The sequence below is a fragment of the Odocoileus virginianus genome, unplaced genomic scaffold, assembly GCF_023699985.2.
Source record: "Odocoileus virginianus isolate 20LAN1187 ecotype Illinois unplaced genomic scaffold, Ovbor_1.2 Unplaced_Contig_5, whole genome shotgun sequence".
Lineage (NCBI taxonomy): Eukaryota > Metazoa > Chordata > Mammalia > Artiodactyla > Cervidae > Odocoileus > Odocoileus virginianus.
The window spans coordinates 490,881-507,811 of NW_027224322.1; the positions used below are offsets into that span (position 1 = coordinate 490,881).

The following is a 16,931-nucleotide window of genomic DNA, read 5'->3' on the forward strand; positions in this document are numbered from 1 at the left end:
CCATCCAACCATCTCATCCTCTCTTGCCCCCTTCTCCTCCTGCCCTCAATCTTTCCCAGCATCAGGGTCTTTTCCAATGAGTCAGCTCTTTGCATCAGGTGGCCAAAGTGCTGGAGCTTCAGCTTCAGCAGTTCTTCCAATGAATATTCAGGATTGATTTCCTTTAGGATTGACTGATTTGATCTCCTTGCTGTCCAAGGGACTCTCAAGAGTCTTCTCCAGCACCACAATTTGAAAGCATCAATTCTTTGGCACTCAGCCTTCTTTATGGTCCAACTCTCACATCTGTACATGACTACTGGAAAAACCATAGCTTTGACTATACAGACCTTTGTTGGCAAAGTGATGTCTCTGCTTTTTAATATGCTGTCTAGGTTTGTCATAGCTTTTCTTCCAAGGAGCAAGCATCTTTTAATTTCATGGCTGCAGTCACCATCTGCAGTGATTTTGGAGCCCAAGAAAATAAAGACTATTACTGTTTCCATTTTTTCCCGAACTATTTGCCATGAAGTGATGGGACCAGATGCCATGATCTTAGTTTTTTGAATATTGAGTTTTAAGCCAGGTTTTTCACTCTCCTCTTTCACCTTCATCAAGAAGCTCTTTAGTTCCTCTTAGCTTTCTGCCATAAGAATGATGTCATCTGCATATCCAAGGTTATTGACATTTCTCCTGGCAATGTTGATTCCATCTTGGGCTTCATCCAGCCGGCATTTCACATGATGTACTCTGCAAATAAGTTAAATAAGCAGGGTGACAATATACAGCCTTGAAGTACTCCTTTCCCAATTTGGAACCAATCCATTGTTCCATGTCCTGTTCTAACTGTTGCTTCTTGACCTGCATACAGGTTTCTCAGGAGGCAGGTAAGGTGGTCTGGTATTCCCATCTCTTGAAGAATTTTCCAATTTGTTGTGATCCACACAGTCAAAGGCTTTAGTGTAGTCAATGAAGCAGAAGTAGATGTTTCTCTGGAATTCCTTTGCTTTTTCTATGATCCAGTAGATGTTGGCAATTTGATCTCTGGTTCCTCTCCCTTTTCTAAATTCAGCTTGTACATCAGGAAGTCCGCAGTTCAGATATTGTTGAAGCCTAGCTTCAAGAATTTTGAGCATTACCTTGCTAGCAAGTGAAATGAATGCAATTGTGTGTAGTTTGAACATATATATATATATAGAGAGAGAGTTTTCAGATTATTTTTCATTAAAGGTTATTATAAGACACTCAGTTAACTTCCTGTTATGCAGTAAATCCTTGTTGCTTATCTATCTTATGTATAGTAGTTTGTAGATACAAACTAATCCCATACTGCTAATTTATCCCTCCCCCCTTCCTGTCCCCTTTGGTAACCATGTTTGTTTTCTACATCTGTGAGTCTGTTTCTGTTTTGTATATAGATTCATTTTAGGCTCTACATATAAGTGATATTTAATGTTTGTCTTTCTTCACTAAGAAAGTAAGTCATTTGAGTTAATTCACTAAGTATAATGGGTCTTCCAAGTGTTGCTAGTGGTAAAGAACCTGCCTGCCAATGCAGGAGACACAAGAGATGCGGTTCGATCCCTGGGCTGGGAAGATCCCCTGGAGGAGGGCATGGCAACCCACTCCAGTATTCTTGCCTGGAGAATCCTATGGACAGAGGAGCCTGGTGGGCTATAGTCCACGGGGGTCGCAAAGAGTTGGACACGACTGAAGCAACTAAGCACACATGCACGCACCAAGTATAATCCTCTCTACGTCCATCTGCAAATGGCAATGCGTCATTCTTTTTTATGACTGAGTAATATTCTGTCATGTATATGTACCATGTCTTTTTAAGCAGCTCATCTATTGATGGGCACTTGGGTTGTTTCCATATCTCAGCTATTATAAGTAGTTCTGTCGTGAATGCTGATATCTTTTTTAATGCACGTATCTTTTTTTAATTAGAGTTTTCATCTTTTCCAGATATATGCCCAGGAGTGGGATTGCTGGATCATATGGTAGTTCTAGTTTTAGTTTTTAAGGAACTTCCATACTGTTTTCCATAGTGGCTGCACCAATTTACATCTCCACCAGCAGTGTAGGAGGGTTCCATTTCTCCATATTCTCTCCAGCAAAGTAAGTTTTTTTTAAGCTGCTAAGTTTGGGGGTGACTTGTTACACAACAGTAGTAGCATGAAGAGCAATTTTGTACCCAGAGTGGGGTGTTAATACACCAAAAGCTCAAAATGCACAGTACTGTCCTGGGACTGGGCAGCAGGTGCCTGGAAGGAGCTGAGAAGACTCCTGGTGGAACCCTGATGGACCGCAGGCTGTGGATGATGCTCAAAGTGAGAACCATGCTGTTGGAAGATGGAGAAAAAGTTACTGTTAGACAATGATGGAAGGCTTAGCAAAACTGTTCCCTGCAATAATGTAGGAAGTAGAAAACTGTGCCCAGTGAACCGATGGCTCTGGCATGGAAGATTTCCAGGAAAAATGTTGAAGTTCCAACTGCACCTGAGCGACAGGTTTGAAGCAAGCAGGGCCAGGCCAAGCGCAAATGGAAAGGTTGTCGTAAACTGCCAGGTTTGGGGTCCACAGGAGGCCGAAATGGTAACTGAACATTGTTATTCAGCCTTGTTTTGTGCACTGTGAGAAAGGACTGGAAAAGGAAGAACATGACAAATAACCGTTCTGTTTTCTGTGGCAGTGGGGAAAGGAATTTTCTAGCAACTCTGGTTTGGGGAAATTTGAGTGTCAGAAACTCTCTCACACTGTGCAAATTTAATTGGCAGTGCTATTTTTATTGTGAAACACGTCCTTTAAGGAAGGGGGAGAGGGACCTCCCTGGTCATCCAGTGCCTAGTAAGATCCCAGCTTGCAATCCCTGGTGGGTAACTAAGGTCCCACATGCTGTGGGGTCACTGAACCCATGCACTGCAACCATGTGCCCCAGCGAAAGACGGTGCGGGAAGGCCTCGCACACTGAGACCAAGACCCAATGTGACCAGATTAATTAACCTGTTAATTAAAAAGAGGATGTGGGTTTAATTCCTGGTCAAGGAACTAAGATCCCACGTGCCCGGCGCACAGTACCGCCAAAGCAAAGTGGGAGCGGGGCAGAGAACTGAGACCACCACTGCCTGTCTGGGACCAGGCACTCATCTCTCAATAGCTTTGGAGGAAAGTGATATTGGTGATGGGTAGGGCTGCAGAAGGTGTCCCTGGAGTCTTCAGGTGAGAACCGAATAGCGGTTGTGTGAGAAATCTACCTTAGGCTGAAGAAGGAACAACCAGGAAGGGAAAGCTGGTATTACCTTTCCCCGGTGCCACAGAAGGCAGGACTGTTATTTGTCTTGTTTAGTTTGTTTTGCCAGTCCTTTCTCACAGTGCACAAAACAAGCCTGAATAACAGTGGTGCAATTATTATGGCTGCATTCTTGCTGTTCACACAGGGCCAGGGGTAGTTCCTATATCCACTAGCCAGAGTGGGAAGTCTTCTTTGAAAACTGGGTGTGATGCTGAGATGCCAAAATAAATTCCCTGTGGGCAAAGGGCAGAGCTGGAAGGCATGGGTGTGGGGCTGCCAGGCCTCCACAAGGGATAGAGAGGACTTGGGTTGGCAGGTGGGACAGTTAACTTGGGATCACTTCACAAGGGTCCTGAATGCCAAGAGGGTGAGTGAAGTTCGATGAGGGGATCATAGACAATTTTACCATTAGCAAAATCTTAGCCTTCCCACAAGGTGATGGGTGGGTGCAGCCTCTCCTGCATCTACCTACCCGCTCTCCCCGACCCCCTCACCATCTTCCATCTGTAGCCACTCAGAACTATAGACCCCTGTTATTAGGGCAGAAAGAGCCCCAGAGGCCTTGTAATCCCACCACTCCACGATAGAAAGGCAATGTGGCCCACTCTGAGACCCCCTTTTTTCAGATTCAACGTATTGGCTTCTCTTATCTGAATGTTGGGGTGCCCGAGGGCCTGGCCCTCTCTTCTCTGCAGTTTCCTGTCTTCTGAAATCATCTTCATTCTTTCTGTGGCTTTAAAGACCCCAAAATTCTGATGACCTGTTCACGTAGGACTCTTGTCCTGACCTCTTCTTGGAACTCTGCATACATACATACATCCCCAGCCGTCTGCTCACCATCCCTGCCTGGATGGCTAACAGACATCTTGGATTAAACACGTGCCAAATACAACTCCTGCTCTTTTCCCCAAAACTTGTCCTCCCCAATCTTTCTCATCTCACCATCCACCCAGAGGCTCCTACCGAAACCTAGGTGTCATCCTCCATTCCTACCTTCTTTCACCCCCGTGTCCAGTTCAGTGGAAGGTCTTGCCTCTCCTACTTGGAAACCTTGGACATCCCATTTCTGCCACCATGATCACACACACCAAGCCCTGCTATTTCTTTCCTAGATGAATGAGATTGTCTTTTCTCTCTTAGACTCCTTGCCCTCCCGATTTTCCAGAAAAAGAGAGAAATCTTTGAAAACATGACTCAGTCTATTGCCCTCCTGGCTTTATGTCTTCCAGTCGCAAGACCCTCATTGTGGGCATTTAGGTGAGCAATAGCAATTTTATATTTGTGAATATAATTTGAGTTTCCATAAATGAGACTTGGTCAAACATTTTCTGAAATTTTTTAACTAGAAAAATATATTTACCAGGAAAATTTCATCCTCTATTCACTTAATACTATGAGAAATAGCTCAAAAAAAAAAAAAAAAAAAGAAAGAAAGAAATAGCTCATCATTATTTACTTCTTATATAAAAAAAGGTCTTTACTACTTTATCTCCATTGGGTACATAATTTTCTGCTATTTTGAGTAATTAGTTTCTGTGGGTTTTTAAAAATTATACTGGAGTATAATGGATTTGCTGTGTTGTATTAGTTTCTGCTGCACAGCAAAGTGAATCAGTCACACATGTACACACATCCATTCTTTTTAAGATACTGTTTTCATACAGATCATTATGCTGAAGAACTGATGCTTTTGAACTGTGGTATTGGGGAAGACTGTTGATAGTCCCTTGGACAGCAAGGAGATCCAACCAGTCCATCCTAAAGGAAGTCCGTCCTGAATATTCACTGGAAGAACTGAAGCTGAAACTCCAATACTTTGGCCACCTGATGCGAAGAACTGACTCATTGGAAAAGACCCTGATGCTGGGAAAGACTGAAGGCGGGAGGAGAAGGGGACGACAGGATGAGATGGTTGGATGGCATCACTGACTCAATGGACATGAGTTTGAGCAAACTCTGGGAGTTGGTGATGGACAGGGAGGCCTGGCGTGCTACAGTTCATGGGGTCACAAAGAGTTGGACATGACTGAGTGACTGAACTGAACTGAACTGATACATAAGAGAGCTTAAGGAGCTTCCCTTGTAGCTCAGTCAGTAAAGAATCTGCCTGCAATGCAGGAGGCCTGGGTTTGATCCCTGGGTCAGGAAGATCCCTTGGAGAAGGAAATGGCAAACCACTCCAGTATTCTTGCCTGGAGAATCCCATGGACAGAGGAGCCTGGTGGGCTACAGTCCATGGGATTGCAAGAGTTGGACACAACTGAGCAACTAAACCACCAACCACCACCATACATAATAGAAGATTTACCATTTTTGCCATTTTCTTTCTTTCTTCTTTTTTGCCACATCATGTGGCATGTGGGATTGAACTCAGGTCCCCTGCAGTGGGAGTGCAGAGTCCTAACCACTGGACTGCCAGGGAAGCGTGATTTTAGCCATTTTTAAGTGTACAATTCAGTGGCATTTAGCACATTCACAATATTGTGCCACCATCATTATCTATTCCCAGAACTTTTTCACTATCCCAAACATAAATTCTGCACCCGTTAAATGACATCTCCTATCCCTCCCTTCCCCCCACCCTTGGTACCCCAATTCCACTCTGTTTCTGTGGATTTGCCTGCTATGCTGCTGCTGCTGCTGCTGCTAAGTCACCTCAGTCGTGTCCGACTCTGTGCGACCCCATAGACAGCAGCCCACTAGGCTCCCCCGTCCCTGGGATTCTCCAGGCAAGAACACTGGAGTGGGTTGCCATTTCCTTCTCCAGTGCATGAAAGTGAAAAGTGAAAGTGAAGTCGCTCAGTTGTGTCCGACTCTTAGCGACCCCATGGACTGCAGCCTACCAGGCTCCTCTGTCCATGGGATTTTCCAGGCAAGAGTACTGGAGTGGGGTGCCATTGCCTTCTCCATATATAAATGGAATAATAAATCATTTGTCATTTGTTCTTTTGTGTTTGGCTTATTTCACCTAGCAAAATGTTTCCAAGATTCATCCTTGTTTTAGAATGTATTAAAATTTCATTAATTTTTTTTGGCTAAATAGTATCCTATTGTATAAATATACCACATTTTGTTTAACATTCATCTATTGAGGGACATGAATTGTTTCCACCTTTTCTCTATTGTGTATTATGTATTCCCAAAGAAAGGCAATGCCAAAGAATGTTCAAATTACCACACAATTGCACTCATCTCACACGCTAGCAAAGTAATGCTCAAAATTCTCCAAGCCAGGCTTCAACAGTACATGAACCGAGAACTTCCAGATGTTCAAGCTGGATTTAGAAAAGGCAGAGGAACCAGAGATCAAATTGCCAACATCTGTTGGATCATAAAAAAAGCAAGAGAGTTCCAGAAAAACATCTACTTCTGCTTTATTGACTATGCCAAAGCCTTTGTGTGGATCAGCAACAACAAACTGTGGAAAATTCTTAAAGAGATGGGAATACCAGACCACCTGACCTGCCTCCTGAGAAATCTGTATGCAGGTCAAGAAGCAACAGTTAGAACTGGACATGGAACAACAGACTGGTTCCAAATTGGGAAAGGAGTACATCAAGGCTGTATATTGTCACCCTGCTTATTTAACTTATATGCAGAGTACATCATGCAAAATGCTGGGCTGGATGAAGCACAAGCTGGAATCAAGATTGCCAGGAGAAATATCAATAACCTCAGATATGCAGATGACACCACCCTTATGGCAGAAAGTGAAGAACTAAAGAGCCTCTTGATGAAAGTGAAAAAAAAAAGTTGGCTTAAAACTCAACATTCAGAAAATGAAGATTATGGCATCTGGTCCCATCACTTCATGGCAAATAGATGGGGAAACAGTGGAAATAGTGAGAGACTATTTTTGGGGGCTCCAAAATCACTGCAGATGGTGACTGCAGCCATGAAATTAAAAGATGCTTGTTCCTTGGAAGAAAAGTTATGACCAATCTAGACAGCATATTAAAAAGCAGAGACATTACTTTGCCAGGAAAAGTCTGTCTAGTCAAAGCTGTGGTTTTTCCAATGGTCATGTATGGATGTGAGAGTTGGACTATAAAGAAAGCTGAACACTGAAGAACTGATGAACCCCGTGGTATTGGAGAACACTCTTGAGAATCCCTTAGACTGCAAGGAGATCCAACCCGTCCATCCTAAAGGAGATCAGTCCTGGGTGTTCATTGGAAGGACTGATGCTGAAGCTGAAACTCTGATACTTTGGCCACCTGATGGGAAGAACTGACTCATTTGAAAAGACCCTGATGCTGGGAAAGATTGAAGGCAGGAGGAGAAGGGGATGACAGAGGATGAGATGGTTGGATGGCATCACCAATTCAATGGACATGAGTTTGAGTAAACTCCTGGAGTTGGTGAAGGACAGGGAAGCCTGGTGTGCTGCAGTCCATGGTGTCGCAAAGAGTTGGACACAACTGAGCGACTAAACTGAACTGAATTGGTTTGAGTCCCTATTTTCAATTCTTTGGGTTTTTGCCTAGGAGTGGACTTGCTAGGTCATAAAGTAGTTTTAGTATAACTTTCTGAAAACTAACAAACTCTTTTTCATAGTGACTATAGAATTTTACATTCCAAACAGCAATTGATTTCTCTATTTTTGAAACAAAACTTTATGTATTCCTACCTGTGAAATATTAAAAATTCATATTAACATAATTTAAATATTAGATTTGTAATAATTATATAATTCATTAAATACATATTTTAAATGTATACTAAATTGTTTTAGACAAATATGGTATCTGTAGTATCTACAAAGTCAAATGGTGTAATACTCTGGAAAAGAAAAAAAAATATGCAGAAATGTATTAAAATAATAGGGGACAATTACAAATTGGTCTAGAAAAACAGTATTCTAGCAACTAAAAATGAGGGTTCCTTAACATTGACATTATTAGAACAGAACTACCATCAAATTCAGATTCTTAAAGATTCTTATTTGGGAAATAAAGAGAAATATTAGAAATTTCAGATACTTGTGTGAGCAAAAGTAAGAAGATGCCATTTTGAAATACATTTTTAATAGTTTTGCATTATGGTACATTTGCTACTTTGTGATAATAAAAATTATTTTAATACAACACAGACCCAACAAAGGAAAAGGGTATATTTTAGAGAAGCTAGGTTAAAGAATCTATTTCACATGATGGCCAAAGATTCTTCCATATTATTTTTTTTACTATTATAATGGCAAATAAATTCACTGTGACTGGTTCATTTATTTACAAGAAGTGTCTTTATTTTTCATGCATATTTCCCCACAATAATACAACAGAATCAAATTTTTGTAACCATCAAAAAGTTTCAAATATTAGAAAAATTTAAACAGAAGCTGTGATCTTGAAAATTTGATGTCTCATTGTGATGCTGTCTAAAATGGGGAGTGTTTTTGAAAAATATTCAAACTGACAGTTTAATAGATGTTTTGCAGAAGATGACAAAATCAAAGCAACAAAAATCACAATATATTGAGTGGTTTTAGATGTTACACTTTGAAGAAAACAATTTAAATCTTAAGAGAATCACAGGAAATTATTGGAAATCCGTGTGCCTGGTCTAATAAAATTCAAAACAAGTATATCATGTTACAAGCAAATCACATGAGTTCTGAAATAATTGTCAAGAATGGAGCAAGTACTTTTTATTTTTTGCTTGTACACAAGATGTAGTCCATTGTGAACAAGCATATCTGACCCTGAGGTCTGCTCACATTAAGAACAATGTCATGACAATAAAATAAGTTGTACTGACTTCATTGAAATGAAAGAGGAAGCTTTCTAAGTCTAGGTTATGAAATTAGAGGTTGGAAATAAAATTAAAAATGCCTGTGGCCAGGTATAGTCTAATGGAGAAAATACAGCATGTTATACAAGAGTTTATAAGGCATTTTCCTCCAAATATGATTATGCCCACTTTGTGCTTCCTCAGCTCATAATAATATACAAAAATGCTGCCCCTGGGAAATAAAATGTTAACCATTTTTTAGCATTTATACATAGGTATATGGATACATATAATATACATATTTTGTGTGTGAAGTTTTAAAAATGGATGTGGATGGGATATTTTTATGTCTGTTCTAAAACCTACATTAAAAACACATCCAGATACCCTGTGAGGATCAAGATTAAATGTAAACAAGATATTTAACATACAAAGGCACTTATACTGAAATATATATTAAATGAAATGCATACATCAAAAGCATCTTGGCATAAATGCATTACTTCATATAATCTATCTGTGTAGGATGTTATTCTAAACCAAGTGTAAAAGTTAATGTCTATACAATTAAAAAAAAAGACTGTACATTAAGTTGTATGCTTAGGGGGCCTGTACCTTTGCTTAGAAATAACAGAAAGCTTTCATGTTTGATTAATGTGAAATCTTAGCAGAAGATAGGGGCTACTGCTTGAACTTTATGAAAGGCAGTTATGCTCACCACTGTGTCACCAATGTGGCACTTGACTTTTAAAGTATAAACATTGGAAATGAATCACTAGATGAGTGTCAATTATTATAAGAAAACTGCATATCAAATGGAAATTAAAGAAATTATAGGTGCCTTAATTTCACATTTTAAATGAATATATGAAAAATTAAAAGTGTCTTTACATTTTGAATTTTTAACTGGAGAAAAGTTTTCTATGGATACCTCTGACTTCCACAAAGTAGCCACTTACTTGACTCAAATATCCGAAGTCCTATATATCCATCTGATATAGTTTTAAGCAGCATGCAGTATCAGTTATGTACAAAACAGTGTTTGTACCTTCTAAGGCTGATTCACAAATTTGCTTAGTGCAATCTTTCCAATTTGGACATGGTCTTGAGGTTGTTAGCATTCCCAGTCACCGTGGCATCCTGTAAGACATTTCAGTAAGCTGCAGTAAATGAAAAATTAAGATCACTTCATCAAAAGAAATTAGCATGGCAATTCTCTCCTTTAAAGACAAGTAGTAGACTTTGGAAATATTGATGAGTTTGTTTCCACTAAAACCAGGAAAGCAAGATTATCAGTTGGTTTTTATATAAATAAAAGAATTAAACTGTTTTGATATATCTACTTTTCAACAGGTTTTTACCTACTTCGGTGTTCAGGAAAAAAAATATTAATTAAAAAATAATTCCTTTTGCTTTAGGCTCCAGTATTATATGTAATTTGTAGTAGCATAGAGGGTAAAGAATCTGCCTGCAATGGGGGAGACCCAGGTTCATCCCTGGGTTGGGAAGATCCTCTGGAGAAGGAAATGGCAACCCATTCCAGTACTCTTGCCTGGAAAATTCCATGGATGGAGGAGCCTGGTGGGCTACAGTCCATGGGATCCAAAGAGGTGAACATGACTGAGCGACTTCACTTTGTACCTTTGTACCAGTATCACAAGGCAGGTTACTGAGTGGTTGCCTCTGAGCAGACTGGGGGTCAGCCAGCAAGGACCATGAGGGAACTTTCTGGGGTGATGGGAACACTCAGTATCTCGATAAGGGTCTGAGTTACAAAAATGCATACACTTGTCAAAAGAGTGAATGTTCACTTACAAGCTGGGCATTTCATTGTTTTATATTAAAAGACTATCAGTAATGAACTCTAGTTAATGTACATGCTAAAGTATGTAGGGGCAAGCACACTTCAAAATTAATTTTGAATGCATCAAAAATCTAATGAATAAAGGATGGTTGCCTAGATGTAAGAGTCTCGTAAAACGCTGAGTGGGACCATTGGCAGTGGGTGTACAGGTGTGTAGTCAAAAATCCCTTCAACTTTCTGCTTGTAAATTTCCATAGCGTGTCGAGGAAAAAGGGGCTGAGTCCTCTCCGCTTTGCCCCCAGTGCTGGCCCACCTGAGGGCTGCTCCGGTCTGGGAGTGAGCCCGGCTCCCCTTACCCGAGTGTCTCCGGGGACAGGGCTGGGGCACAGTGTCCTCGGAGTGGAGTGGTCAAACTCCATGGGGTTGAGTGGAACCCCAGGAGGAAAAGCAGGACCAGAAAGCAGGACCTGGCTCCAGCCCAGGGTAGGGGTGGCAAGAGCCGCGGTCTGAGGCCCTTCTTCCCCCACTCCTCTCACCTTCCCGCCTCCGCTCCCCTTCCTTCCATCATGTCAAGCCCGAGCAGCCAAGGTTGGCAGGTTAGCCTCTAAAGAAAGAGCCAGTCCTTTTTAGCTTCCGTTTATTACACAGCCCACAAACAGAAGAGCAGCCGTAGGTGCCCGCTCCCGGTGGGCCCTGGGCAGGGGACACGAGACAGGGACAGGGTGGCTGCAGCGTCGGGACACCGTGCACCCGGGGGGCCCGCCCTGCATCACTCAGCCCCTCCAGCTTGGCCTCCAGGCACCAGGGGTGCCCAGGCCTCCGCAACGGCTCTTCCCAGGGTTTCACCAACACCGAGATTTAGCTGTGGTTCAAGCCTTGACTGTGTGGCCTATGGGGGCCCCTCCGCTTCCTTCTCAGATTTCCCCTGTTGCTCTTGCTCCTCCACTCCCTGGAGACTGGGGGCCTGATCCTGCTCTGATAAAAATGCAAACAACTCCTCAGCTTAAGGAAAGCGGCTCCTGTCATGGAGGAGGCGGGAAAGCCTAGTAAGCAGAGGCCTGGGGAGGGCTGACGCAGGGGCGGCGTGGACAGAACAGTGTCCACAGCGCAGCCTACAACTCTCTGGGTACATCTATCTCAGGGCACGGTGGCCCAGGCTAGTTTCTAAAACGAGAGAAAAACACACAATTGTCACACTGGACACAGTATGACCGTCTCCGGAGACCCAGGCCTGGGGGAAGGCAGGAAGAGCGCAGAGTGGGGCGGGGGTGTGGCCCCCAGTGGTCCCCACTGGACGAGCGCTCTGCGAGGCCCTCCCCAGGGTGAGCTGAATCTAACGGCACAGAAGGCCAAGCTGCCACTGCAGATGGGGTCACGGGGGCCTGTCTCCCCGCCAAGTGCGAACCTTACTGTCTCCTTCAGAAGGGGGCTGGCTCCCCTAGACGCCTGCTGCCCTCCTTGTAGGGAGAGGCGCTCTGAAGAGGCTCACCTGGCCAAGAACGGAGTGAGCCCTCCAGCGAAATGCAGACAAGGATGATGCTCCCCTAGTAACTCATGAGGAACCGATGAACCGAATCCTGCCAACGACCCCGAGTGAGCCTGGACCCTCCAAGTGGAGCCTGCGCGTGGGCCACAGTCCCCGCAGATGCCTGGGTGCAGCCTCGCGATACCTCAAGGCAGAAGCCCCTGCCTGTCTTGGCTGGATCCCCGACCCCAAGAAACGGAGATAACAGATCTGTGGTGCTGCCACGCGCTGGGACAACAGGCCGCCGTCTTGTCCTCTGCGCTGTGAGCTCCCTTGTCCAGGGCCCAGGGAAGGCAGGGGGCGCGTGGGGACTGGACCGCATGGGAGTCTGCCCAGCCTTCCAGGTCCAACTGCCAGGGAGCTGCTCCGGGAAGCTGTTGGAGGAGGAGAAGTGATGCAGGGAGGCCGACAGGAGGTGGGAGGTGAGGAGGCTCCAGGAGCACCCCCAAGCCCACCCTCCCACGGGAGGGGCCCTTGTGCTCTATTCTGGCCCCCCTCCGCAGACCCTCCCGGTTCTCTGTGGGGACCAGATTCCCACAGGAAAGTCCTCCTCCACCCGTACTGTAGGGCTCCCAGGCCTCCTCCTCCAGGAAGCCTTCTTTCAGAAGCTGCTGTCAGAGGCCACCGCACCTTTTCTCAAACCCCCAGCTCTCCTCTTCTTCTCCCATGGCCTTTGTTCCTCAGACACTAAAGCTCAAGAAGTATCTGCTCCTCTAAAATCACATTTTCCTTAAGGGCAAGGCCCCGCTCCCCCGCAGGTGGTACAATTGTCTGGCCCCCCCCTCCCCCCGCTTACAGGGTGCAAGGCTGCCCCCTGAGACTTGGTCTCAGCTTCCCCAAAGCAGAGGGTGCCTCCTGCCCCTCCACCCTGGACCCTGCTCGGCCTGCGGAGGGGCCTGGTGGGGAGGCCTGGCTACAGACCGGGTTCACGGGGGGTGGGGGGGGCCAAGTCTGCGGGGAAACGCGCAGAACTGGGCTCCTCTGGGGCTTCCAGGCTCGCGGCCCACTGGCAGCAGTGAGGGTCCCATCTGTGCCTGCGTGCAGGCTCTCATGGAAAGGGTGCTTCTCCCTCCTGACCTGGGCCCAGCATGCCCGGCCGAGCCTGCGCCCCTGCACTAGGGGCTCCCCTGCCCCTCAGCGGTGTCCAGAGGGCAGCCCCTGCTTACCCATCTGAGTCAGGATTAGCAGGCCGGTCTGTGCGCAGCAGGGGAAGAAATGGGGTGCGGACCACCATGCCTTCTGCGGCTCTCCTCCTGCCTCCCCGGGGCTCACCTGGGTACAGTCAGCAGGCGTCCTTGGTGCCCCCGAAGCCCTCTTGGCAGGGGGACTGGAGCAGCCGGGAAGCCTTCCCAGGAAGCCCGGTGCTCAGAGCCATCGGCAGAGGGGCAGGGAGGGGGCGTTACGCGGCCTGGAGGCATACGGCCACCCCCAGCCAAGCCCACCCCATGCTGGGAGAAGGAAGGCTGGAGAAGAGGCAGGAGCAGAGGCTAGGCGGGGGAGTCCAAAGAATGGGGAGGACGGAAGGGAAGAGGACAGAAGAGGCAGGAAAGAACGAAGGAGGCAGAAACAGTGGGAGGGGCAGGGGGCGAGTGGGGACAGAAAGGGGTCTCGGAAGGGCTTTACTCCCACCCGGGTTTCCCCATGGCTCAGACGGTAAAGCGTCTGCCTGCACTGCGGGAGACTCGAGTTGGATCCCTGGGTCAGGAAGATGCCCTGGAGAAGGAAATGGCAACCCACTTCAGTACTCTTGCCTGGAAAATCCCATGGACGAGGAGGTTACAGTCCATGGGGTCACAAAGAGTCGGACACGACTGAGCGACTTCACTTTCTTTCTTTGCTCCCACGGTCGCACTTCATGCGCAAAGCAAGGCCGGTGCTATTGTTAAGGACATCTGAACCCTAACCCACTCCTTCCCATGACAGCCACTGGCTTTTGTCCCCATCCACGAACATCATCCATTCTCCGCTCAAAACAAACCTACAGAGAAAGGAATCCTCTATAATCAACTTACAGAAATCTGCACCCTGCTTCCACACCATAACGCCCTGTCCCCATGACCTGATTTACAATTTTTCTTGGCACGAATGCACCATCTGCCAGAGCAGGTATTTCTTGTCTGTCTCCCTTATTACAGTATTAACTCGAGAAGAAACTTTAGCCACTAGAATGCTGTGTGCTGTGCTTAGTCGCTCAGTCGTGTCTGATTCTGTGACCCCATGTGACTGGAGCTCCAGAGAGGACTGGGAGAAGCCAGGAAGACCATAGACCAGTAAGTCCAAGGAAGATGTGGGCTGCAGCGAGATGTACAGGGTAGGCTGCAGACAACAGCCCTGTCTACAACTTGAGAAGGAATGGGCGAAGAGGAAGCAAGAAAACTAGACAGAATAGTGTCTTAAGAAGAATGACAACTCTTGACAGTGTCGGATGCTCTAACATTTAGGACTTCACCAGAGACTGCCAGAAGTTTCCAGTAGAATTGTGGGAAACGGAAAATGGTGAAATTTTTTAGGGGCAAGCAGGTGAGAAAATGAAAAAAAGTTTAAGAATGGAGACTATTCTCAAGAAACCTGACTGAAGGAGACAGGCAGACAGTTAACTAGGAGAGACCCCGATGAAGTCTGAACAAGTTTCCTGGTATGGAGCTGTCAGGGGTGACAAGAGACCACGGCCTGCCTATTGACTGAGATGTCTAAGAGACATATACAATTCCTCAGGTTAAGGTGGGGCGGGATCTGGAGCGGAAAGGAAGAAGGTGCCTGGAGTGTCATCTGTCGACACTGGAGGGGCAGAATGACAACAACTAGGAGCAGAACAGATATGGCCAGAGTTACCATCTTGGGGGGGGGGGGGGGGTGCGGGGCAACTTTTTAAACCGGGATGGAAGAGCAAAAAAGCCTGGGAACTCCCAAGAGAAGCTAAAAGACTCTGGGTCATCGGTTTTAAAATCTTATCCCTCCTCCTTTCAGACCCACTTAAGCCCAGTAACTGTCTTTAATAACTTGATGGGCTCTGCACTCCTCTAGCTGCTTTTTAACCAAGCACAACCTTTGTCGACCTCTGGGATGTATTTTAGAGGCCTGGGGCCTCTGTGGGTTCTTGTTTGCCCAGTTCCTCGACAGCAAGGCTCTGGTCAGTCTCATCTCTTTGATCGCTGCACATAACAGGTGCTCACTGCACTTGTAGAATGAACGCTGGGCAGAACTGAGGCGCGGTCACCAAACGGTAGGTAAGACTCGTCTTTCTTCCTCGAGAAAACTGCTTCCATGTCACAGCCTGAAACGACCCCTTTCTTCCTCGACACCAGTCGCTTTCGGCTTTGGCCGCACTTTCCGAGAGGCCGGGGCTCTTTTAATACTCCCGACGGCCAGGTCTCCTCGTGGCCCGAAGTGGTCGGGGGCCCTGAGCTGGAGCCGCAGGCGGAGGGCCCGAGCGGCGGGGCGCTGGCGCCTTCATCGCTCCCTTTCCTGGTCTCGGGGATGCGTAAGGGATCGCAGCCCAGCCTCTGCTCACTGCAGAGCCGCTTAACCGACAGCGCGAAACTCCTGGGCGCCGTTGGGTTCGTTGGCCTCCTGTCAGCGACGGACTCGGAGCTCGAGGCAGCGGGGAGGAGGGGCCTCTAGGCCGCAGAGGGCCCTGGGAATCGTAGTTCTGACACTGCCTGCAGGGTCCTCGGGGAAAGGAAGATCAAAGGACTGGAACTACATTTTCCAGAACTCACCGCGTGAGCGTGAGGGCGTGGCGGTGGCGGTGGCGGTGGCGTGGCCAAGAGCCTGTCTCCTCCAAAAGCTCCGAAAGCGTCCGAGCGCCTCCGGGTGCTTCCCGAATACCTCCGAGCGCCTCCGGGTGCTACCCGAATATCTCCGAGCGCCTCCGAGCGCCTCCGAGCGCCTCCGGGTGCTTCCGGAATACCTCCGACCGCCTCCAGGGCCTTAGAACAGCTCTGAGCTCCAGGGACAGACAGCAGGGCGCCTCCGAACGCCTTTGGGGGGCGGGGGGAGGGAGGGGGCGAAAATCAGTTGTTATTTGGCAGTGGTTTGTGATGCCCATCTTACGTCTAAGTGTCAACACTGAGTAGACAGGAGGATGCAGGGAGACCAACAAGATGGAAATGGACTTGAGCTCGAGGGCACTTGGATGTAACCAAATGGACCAGATGGACTTACTGGGCAGGGGTGACAGGGAACATTTCTGAACTCAACATTCAGAAAACTAAGGTCATGGCATCTTGTTCCATCACTTCATGGCAAATAGATGGGGAAACAGTGGAAACAGTGACAGACTTTATTTTGGGGGGGCTTCAAAATCACTGCAGATGGTGACTGCAGTCATGAAATTAAAAGACGCTTACTCCTTGGAAGAAAAGTTATGACCAACCTAGACAGCATATTAAAAAGCAAAGACATTACTTTGCCAACAAAGTTCTGTCTAATCAAAGCTATGGTTTTTCCAGTGGTCATGTATGGATGTGAGAGTTGGACTGTGAAGGAAGTTAGGAGCTGAAGAATTGATGCTTTTGAATTGTGGTGTTGGGACTCTTGAGAGTCCCGTGGACAGCAAGGAGATCCAACCTGTCCATCCTAAAGGAAATCAGTCCTGA

General features: G+C 46.4%; 2 long non-coding RNA genes across 3 annotated transcripts; one reads left to right on the top strand and one right to left on the bottom strand.

Annotated features, from left to right (window-relative positions):
* The first annotated feature begins 306 nt into the window (after nt 1-306).
* LOC139033854 (uncharacterized) lies at nt 307-6,219 on the top strand. Its single transcript, XR_011486337.1, has 2 exons — nt 307-2,100; nt 4,415-6,219. It is a non-coding gene; the product is annotated as an uncharacterized lncRNA (long non-coding RNA).
* LOC139033852 (uncharacterized) lies at nt 2,040-16,135 on the bottom strand. Of its 2 annotated transcripts, XR_011486335.1 has the most exons (4): nt 13,500-16,135; nt 12,298-12,707; nt 10,053-10,144; nt 2,040-2,324 (listed from the first exon to the last, which is right to left on the bottom strand). It is a non-coding gene; the product is annotated as an uncharacterized lncRNA (long non-coding RNA). The 2 variants fall into 2 exon arrangements; XR_011486334.1 differs by lacking the exon at nt 2,040-2,324 and having other exon boundaries at nt 8,498-10,144; nt 13,500-16,129.
* Nucleotides 16,136-16,931: the final 796 nt, after the last annotated feature.